Genomic DNA, 7,528 nt, shown 5'->3' with positions numbered 1-7,528 from the left:
CGCTAAAAAGCGTCGCTAAATTTGCTTGCGACGCTGTCAAAAAGCGTCGCGCCAATTGAGTAGGTGATTCATGACACCTAAAAGCGTCGCCATTCTCGACGCCTAACATAGTCCCCAATTGTCTCGTCACGTAAAAGCGCATCCGTTCGCAATCACTTGCAGCACCTTGCCACGTCTAAATCTGGACGCTTTTTGGTGTTGTAATATTTGTTTGGCAAAATTTCATGACTATAAAATGTATTATTTCGATTTTTGTAGTCCCTTTTGCTATTTTTCCGAATTAACAAATATATATTAATATATATATATATAATATAATATAATATATATATGAACACACACACATATGTACATTTACTCTACAATAAAACAAACATTGAAACTTGAAGATATATATATATATAAGGTAAAAAAATACTTTGATCAATATATTATAAATGTATACTAAGATAATTAAAATCCCTACAAGTATTGCATATTCACCGAAATCCTAACCAATATTTTTCTATAAACATAATTGCAAATTGTATGTTTAATGAAAATATCCAAAGTGAAGTAACCTTGAAAATAAGCTAACTAATAAGATCTAGCGCGCTAGCAAAATAGATGACGATACGATGGTAACTACTTTGAAGCCATTCGTTCTTGATCTGTTGCACCTTCATTATTTTCGAGTACCTTCAAAAGGAGATAAAAAAGACAAAAAAAATATAATCAGTAATGATAATATAAAAGTTTAGAGTTTGTCAAATCGAGAACTATATAATGCAGCTCATATTCTAAACTTAATGTTTCCATATCTGCAAAACCTCAAAAGGCAAGTTCACAAGCTCACTGATAGAAGCAGAACATGATACTCCTACTTATATGCAAACCTCACTGATGGATAATACTCAAAGGAACAATACTGCTCTTTTGTATGACACAAGTACGGATTAGAATTCAGAGATCTCTGTTGTTAACATCATTCCATTTAACATTCACAGGTCAGTCATTTTTTGAAACCAGGAGATTTTCGGAAGAGTACCCAATCTAACAGATCAAAGGACAAAGATATGAGAAGTGATAGCCAATCACGATAGAAAGTCAGAAACAATTGAAATTGTAGTACATAACAGAAACTTAATCTGAAATGCATATACAACGAGAAAAGAAAAACACCAAATGAAACAGTGGTACAGACAGACAGATGCACAAAAAGAATCGGCCTCATAAATGTAAATACTGCATGAAGATCATTTTAGGCATATACCTTTTGCATTGAATGACGCGACAACCATACATCTGTAGGCTCAGTGGCAAGATCTCACCTGCAAGTGCCTTAGCTAGGTCCCGTCTCTGATCAGGGGTTCCATACTCAAAGAACTGCAATATATTGAAGGTAAAGTATTATATTGACGCATACAAACAAGCAAATTATCTTAGTGCAATGAAAAAAAGTAGCAACTCCTACCTTTTGAATAACATGATTTCCAAAAACATCCGTCATCAGTTTGGAAGCATGAGGGAGAACTTCTTGAAACACAGATGCCTTGTCCTCAATGCTACAGTTTTCTAGTTTTTGTTGAATAAATCGACTCCCGTGTTGATCAACATTGAAAAAGGAGTACAAAATCACTTTTATCCTAAAAAAGGTGTTAAAATAATATTGAATCGAAAGATTGCATACTGCAATGAACTTACCTAAATTCAACCACATGACCTACAATATCAAATAACTCAAACCTTCTACCTTTACCAGATTTTAGCTCTTCAAGGAAGGAGTAAGGCTTTTGATAATTTAAGTTATCAAAACCTCTTTGACATTGCCAACCAGTATAAAAACTCCCACTTCTACCAGAATTCGGAGAGCTCACATCACTTCTTCCTCCAGGAAGACTAGTACCGGCAATTGGAGATCCAGGCAAAACGAGGCTTGCAAGAGATATATTTTAGGAGTATCAGTAAAATTTATGGAATGTTGATATATTGTAGAAAACACACGGTCCAAGTTTTATTCATTCAACCACTGAACTGTAAATTGATAATACTCAGAGGAACAAATTAGTACTTGTATGAAACTTGACCTCCAACATGATTGTGAAATCAGTGTGAAACTTTGAAACTCAATTGAGTACCTCTTCTATAAGACAAAAATTGAGATAATAAAATTATAAGAGATAGAGGTCAAAGAAGGTTGTGCTCATAAAATGGTCTTGAGACAGTTCAAAAAAGAATTACAACCAGTTCTATATAATACTTCTTCTTTCTTTTTTATTACAGAAATGTAGGAAACAAGTTAGCCTGAAAAATCTAAGAATGCGTTGCACACATCTTTGAGATTTTGGACCATGTTATCTGAATGTCAACTCCCAGCAACTCGTCTTCATTTTAGGAAAAAAAAACCTAGTCCGAATTTATATCTCAGCACGTCAATCAACACTTAAATACGTACCCAGACATGACATACTCCTAGACATTCAACCCAAATATTCTAGAACTATAATACTTTTATATCATCAAGAGTTCAACCACAAAAATACATCCAGTAAGCAGAAAATGAAAATAATTTATTGGCAATTCCAACTCTATACATCCCAGAACCATTTATCATACTTGATAAAACTAGTATTGAGAAAAAGATGAACAAACAATGATCAGTGATCTACAATTTCAGCGCAAGCCCGACATCCCTGACCGGCCTACCGTCTCCGAAAAAAGAAGAACAAAGGTAAAGGATTAGCAATACTGAATGCAAACTTACAGGCAAAACAACTAGCTTGGCACCCTTTTGAGCAGCATCCTCAATAGCCTTTCTAGCATGATCAATGTTCCTTGCTTTATCTGCTGTCACAGAAAGCTGGCAAAGCCCTATTTTAAACTGCCCACCAAAGAGTACACCTACTTCTAACGTACCAAAAATCGGGCTAGTCCCTTGACTAGCTAACTAGTATACAAAAACCCCTATAACATTGAAAGTTTTTATCTATGCTATGCACATCTAAATTTAACAATTTTAACCTTTTACAGCTATAACAACAACATTAAAAATAGGTTTCTGCAAATTAACAAAAAGGTGAAATTTTAACATTGAAATTTTATAACTATGCTATGCACCTCCAAATTTAACACATTTAACCTTGTACAGCTATAACAACATTAAAAATATGTTTCTCCAAATTAACAAAAAAGGTGAAAATTTCACCTTAGTCTCTTCATCAGAAGAATCATCCGAATCTTCTTCAGAGCTACTGCTTTCAACCTTCTTAGGCTTCTTCTTCTCTGCCTTTTACTGCGCTACAACAACCTCATCTCTCTGAACCTTCTGCTTTTTCGTATTCACCGCCTTCTCAATTTCATCTTCTGCTGCTCTCTTAGCTAAAATCACAACAATAAAATCAACAAATTTAACCTAAATAATCGTAAAAAAAAAAAGATGAAATTAAAATCGAAAAATTTAATTCATTCAAGTTGAAGTTTATACCTTTCTTTCCAGATTGAACGACTGCAACTGGAGCAGCATCGACCTAAACAATAACAACAATACGTTAAATTTTTACTTTTACACGAATTGAAGTGAAAAAATACAAGAAAGATAAGAGAATTAAGAGAAAGAAACGAACTTTGGAGGCGGATTGCAGAATCAACAGTTTCCAAAAACTGGCCCTATTGTAAATCATAATGCAATGACTAGCTAGAAAATAATCATCAACACCATTCTTCGTAATTCGTCGAAACAATCTCATCAACAATACTGAAAACTGATATGCAAAATGGACGGAAATTAACTGAATAAAAAAAGAGAATTGCAACAGAAACTGACCGCGAGAATAATGGAGGAAAAGAAGCAACGATTTCTTGAAATTTCTGGAAAGATTTCTCCTATTTCAACCCATTTTGTTCACTGCGACCAGTTGAAACGCTAGAATCGGTACTACAAGCAGTCAACAGCAGTTTTCCACGATAATTTCTTGGACGATTAAACTTCAAATTACCAAAATCGGTTCGGAATTCGGTTATGAGCTCAATTCTGACGCCATTTGTGGAAATTAGATGCTGATTGAAGCCATATAACAACGAAAAACGTTCGATTTTATGCTAGATTTGAGACTGAGATTGAATTGTGAAGAATTAGGGTTCGTGTGTGCGTGGAGTACTGAAGTGGGAAGTTAGAGTAGGCGATTTTGCTTCTTGTATAACATTCCTAAGGTGATGCGCTATTTAATATAACACGTGCACTACACGTGTCATGAACGACGCTTAAAAGCAACGAAGCATCTTGACGACGCTTTAAAGCATCGAAGATAGGCGGGAATTTGCAAACCACCCAACACATATATCCACGCGTCGAGGACAAAGCGTCTCGAACGTATGGCTTTTGTAGTAGTGTTTCAGATTTGATAATTTTAAATAAGTTATAATAAGTTCTGACACCTTATATACTGAGCTTTGATAACTTCCAATAGTTTCACATGAGTTACAATAAGTTACAGTGGGTTTCCATAAGCTCCAATAAGTTCAGATAAGTGCACTTTTGATATGATCAGGGAAAATAAGGTGAAATGAATGCACCCTAATTAAATTAAATCCAAACACAAGGCGTGCACAAAATAGCATGTAATTTTCAAACTTGTCATGACTCGGCATTCACCCAAACCGAAATATCATGAACCTGAACCCAAATGCAAATGGATCGACTTAAACTTGACTCGAGGATGAAGTCCACTGGTCCGTTTTAGCTAGAAAGATTTGATCACTTATTGAAACACATCAGTTGTATTGTGGTTATTAAATGTTATTTTATTAAGAAGGAGATGTGATAGGATATGATAGGTTTTTTATTGACGGAGAAAGAACGTTGATTAGTTTTTATTGATAAAGATAAAGTGTGTGCCAAAGAGCCGTAAGAAAACTAATATAATAATAGTGAACTCATGCCTAAAATGAAAGTCTTCAACTTAGTTTGGCACATAAATAAAAGGAAATTGTTCAAATAATCATGGGATGATGGGAGTAATGTATAAAACCATCTACTTCCTTATCAATAAACCAACGAAGAAATTTACTTCACAATTTATGCATGCTCAAAGTTTTTTAAAACTAATAATGACCCATTTTAAGACTTTTTCTCATTTTATGACCAAATTTCACATTTATAAATATCGTTTTTTAGGATATCTCTGTACAAATAAGTTTGATGGGTTGAAAAAAAAAATCGAATAGAAACCTAAGTCTACAAATTTATCAACCCATAATTAAATTGCTCGAAATTCTCAACTCTAAAATTAGATCTATGATCGCCGATTGTCAAATCGGATCAATTTTTCCAAGTCCTAAGTAGATGGTAAACCTAGATAAATTATAAAAATAGGGAAAGGACGATTTGCAAGTGCTATGGTGCAAAAGAGGATCAAGATTGATCTAATGATTGTAAGACTCTTCTTCCATTCTAGTGACATGGGTTCAATTCTCACCACTTGCAAAAAAAATTCCTAAATTCTCCTATTATTGCAAGGAAGTTCTCCTCGACCAAAAAAAAATGCTATGGTGCAATTACCTCGTTAAACTAAGTCACGTGTAGGCACGTGCGAAGCCACGACCCCTTGCGTGCAGGTGTGCCTCAGCCTCACTTTATATTAGAAAAGGAAAGAAATATTATTTTTGTGGGGAAACTGGAAACTTAGCATGAAATATTAGTACGGCTTCTGTTTGAGAATGTATAGGTTGGTGGGTCCATGAGAGCCTTTGTCTCTTTCAGGATTCATACGTTAGATGATCCTCTAAATAATTGAACCAAATTTGTAAATAGCGCGTAACTGGCCCAAAATCAAGAAAAAAAAAGCCCACATGATAGAGGGTAAAAGAAAGAAACTATAAATAAGATGGAGGGGCAAGTGTTAAGATATTGAGAAACATCCATTTTTATTAAGTGATAAATGTATTAAGAAATAGAGGCAATGTAATTAAAAGTCATACTTAAAGAGTTATAGTTAGGTGATAATTGGATTATTTAGATTAGACATAGATAAAATAATTTCAGGTTGAGTCTAATTCTTATCTAGCTTATTTAGATCGAGTATGAGTCTATTGTTATAAAGAAGTTAATTTCGGGACTTCATTTTTGGGTTCAATTTATAGTCAAGTTATTCAATTTGGATCAGCTTTATTAGGTGTAGTCCTACCACGTCAACAATTATTGAAGTTCAAATACATAGATAAAAATTAATTTAAAGAAAGATTTGTTAGAAACAACCTTATAAAAAAAAATTGTAAGAAATTACCTTACAAGTAGTATCTTGTAATAGATCTTAATTTATTAAGACGACCGATAATCTAATTTAGTCTTATATGATTGTTTTTTAATTTGATTCTCATATATTATAAATAGTTCGTTTGTCTTTTAATTCTTTAGTTGCTCATAGATTATAAATACTTCTTTTGGCTTTTAATTCTTCATATCTAAAACGAGCATACTCACATAGTGTTGAATGCAGATCTTTGACTACTAATTACGATCTCTATGCTTATAATAGTAAAAATTACAAAAAGATGATACTTCGAAGTACATAATTAAACAAATCTAAGAAGATATTGCATAATAATTTGTTTTCTCTTCTTACATGTAATAACCGAATACAATCAACGTTTTGACATTTGGACTTACAAAAAAGGCAACTTTAAATGTAATAATAAGATCTCCAAGTTAGGTTCAAAAAAGTAATTCCTCCGTTTTAAAAGTGATGACACGATTTTACTTTTGCATTATTTATACGCTATCTTTTGACCCTATTTTGTGATTTTCTACATAAGGAAAATTATATTCATGTGAGATCTTGTAAGATTCGTCTCGATAATATCAACTTTTTATCATTGTTACTTGTAGTTAGATATACTAGCAATATATGCACGCTATGCGTGCGACAATATATTAATATTAACATCAAAAAGTGTGAAAAAACTAACTTAAGGGTGTAATCTTTATGGTAAATATTGATGAGCATTGAATTTTTAATTGCATTGCTCTAGTGTAAACTGCAATGTTTTTAAGATGGACTATGTCGAGGTAGGATATGTTATCTTGCAAAAATTATTAAAAGAGATGGTCTAATTTTAACATAAAAGCAAACCTAGTCACTAAATAGATTAAACTAGTCACCAAAAGAAATTAACCTAGTCACTATTGGACCAATTCTCTTTTTAATATTCGGCTTACTATTGCCTAATTTTAATTTAAAAGTAGGTGGTCTCTTACAAGACAAACTCATTATCTTGTATTTGGTAGATAAAAACTCTCTTTTCAAACAATAATTTATGGTTTTTTCATTCATTTAAAAATACGTATATTTTATATATTTTGGAACAAGTGTATTTTTTCAGTAGTAGTCAATTTAATTTTGCTAGGTAAATTAGTTGAGGTTCTTAGGCAAACTATGGTGAGTAGTGCTTCAATAAAATATTAAATTGATATTATCTAATGATGTATGTTTATCTCTGTAAAAATTTATTATCTCAATTGATCGCGAGCCTAAAAAAAATAATTCCTTAAGTT

At 32.7% G+C, this 7,528-nt stretch overlaps 1 long non-coding RNA gene across 1 annotated transcript; it reads right to left on the bottom strand.

The window, feature by feature from the left end:
* Positions 1-338: 338 nt before the first annotated feature.
* LOC104898466 (uncharacterized) lies at positions 339-3,606 on the bottom strand. The gene is made up of 3 exons (XR_007276275.2): positions 3,464-3,606; positions 2,744-3,357; positions 339-678 (listed from the first exon to the last, which is right to left on the bottom strand). It is a non-coding gene; the product is annotated as an uncharacterized LOC104898466 (long non-coding RNA).
* Between the last annotated feature and the right edge of the window lie 3,922 nt (positions 3,607-7,528).

Source organism: Beta vulgaris, chromosome 7 (genome assembly GCF_026745355.1).
Source record: "Beta vulgaris subsp. vulgaris cultivar EL10 chromosome 7, EL10.2, whole genome shotgun sequence".
NCBI classification, from domain to species: Eukaryota; Viridiplantae; Streptophyta; class Magnoliopsida; order Caryophyllales; family Amaranthaceae; genus Beta; species Beta vulgaris.
Note: the sequence above shows the minus strand (reverse complement) of the source record. Positions and strands in the feature narration are given on the sequence as shown.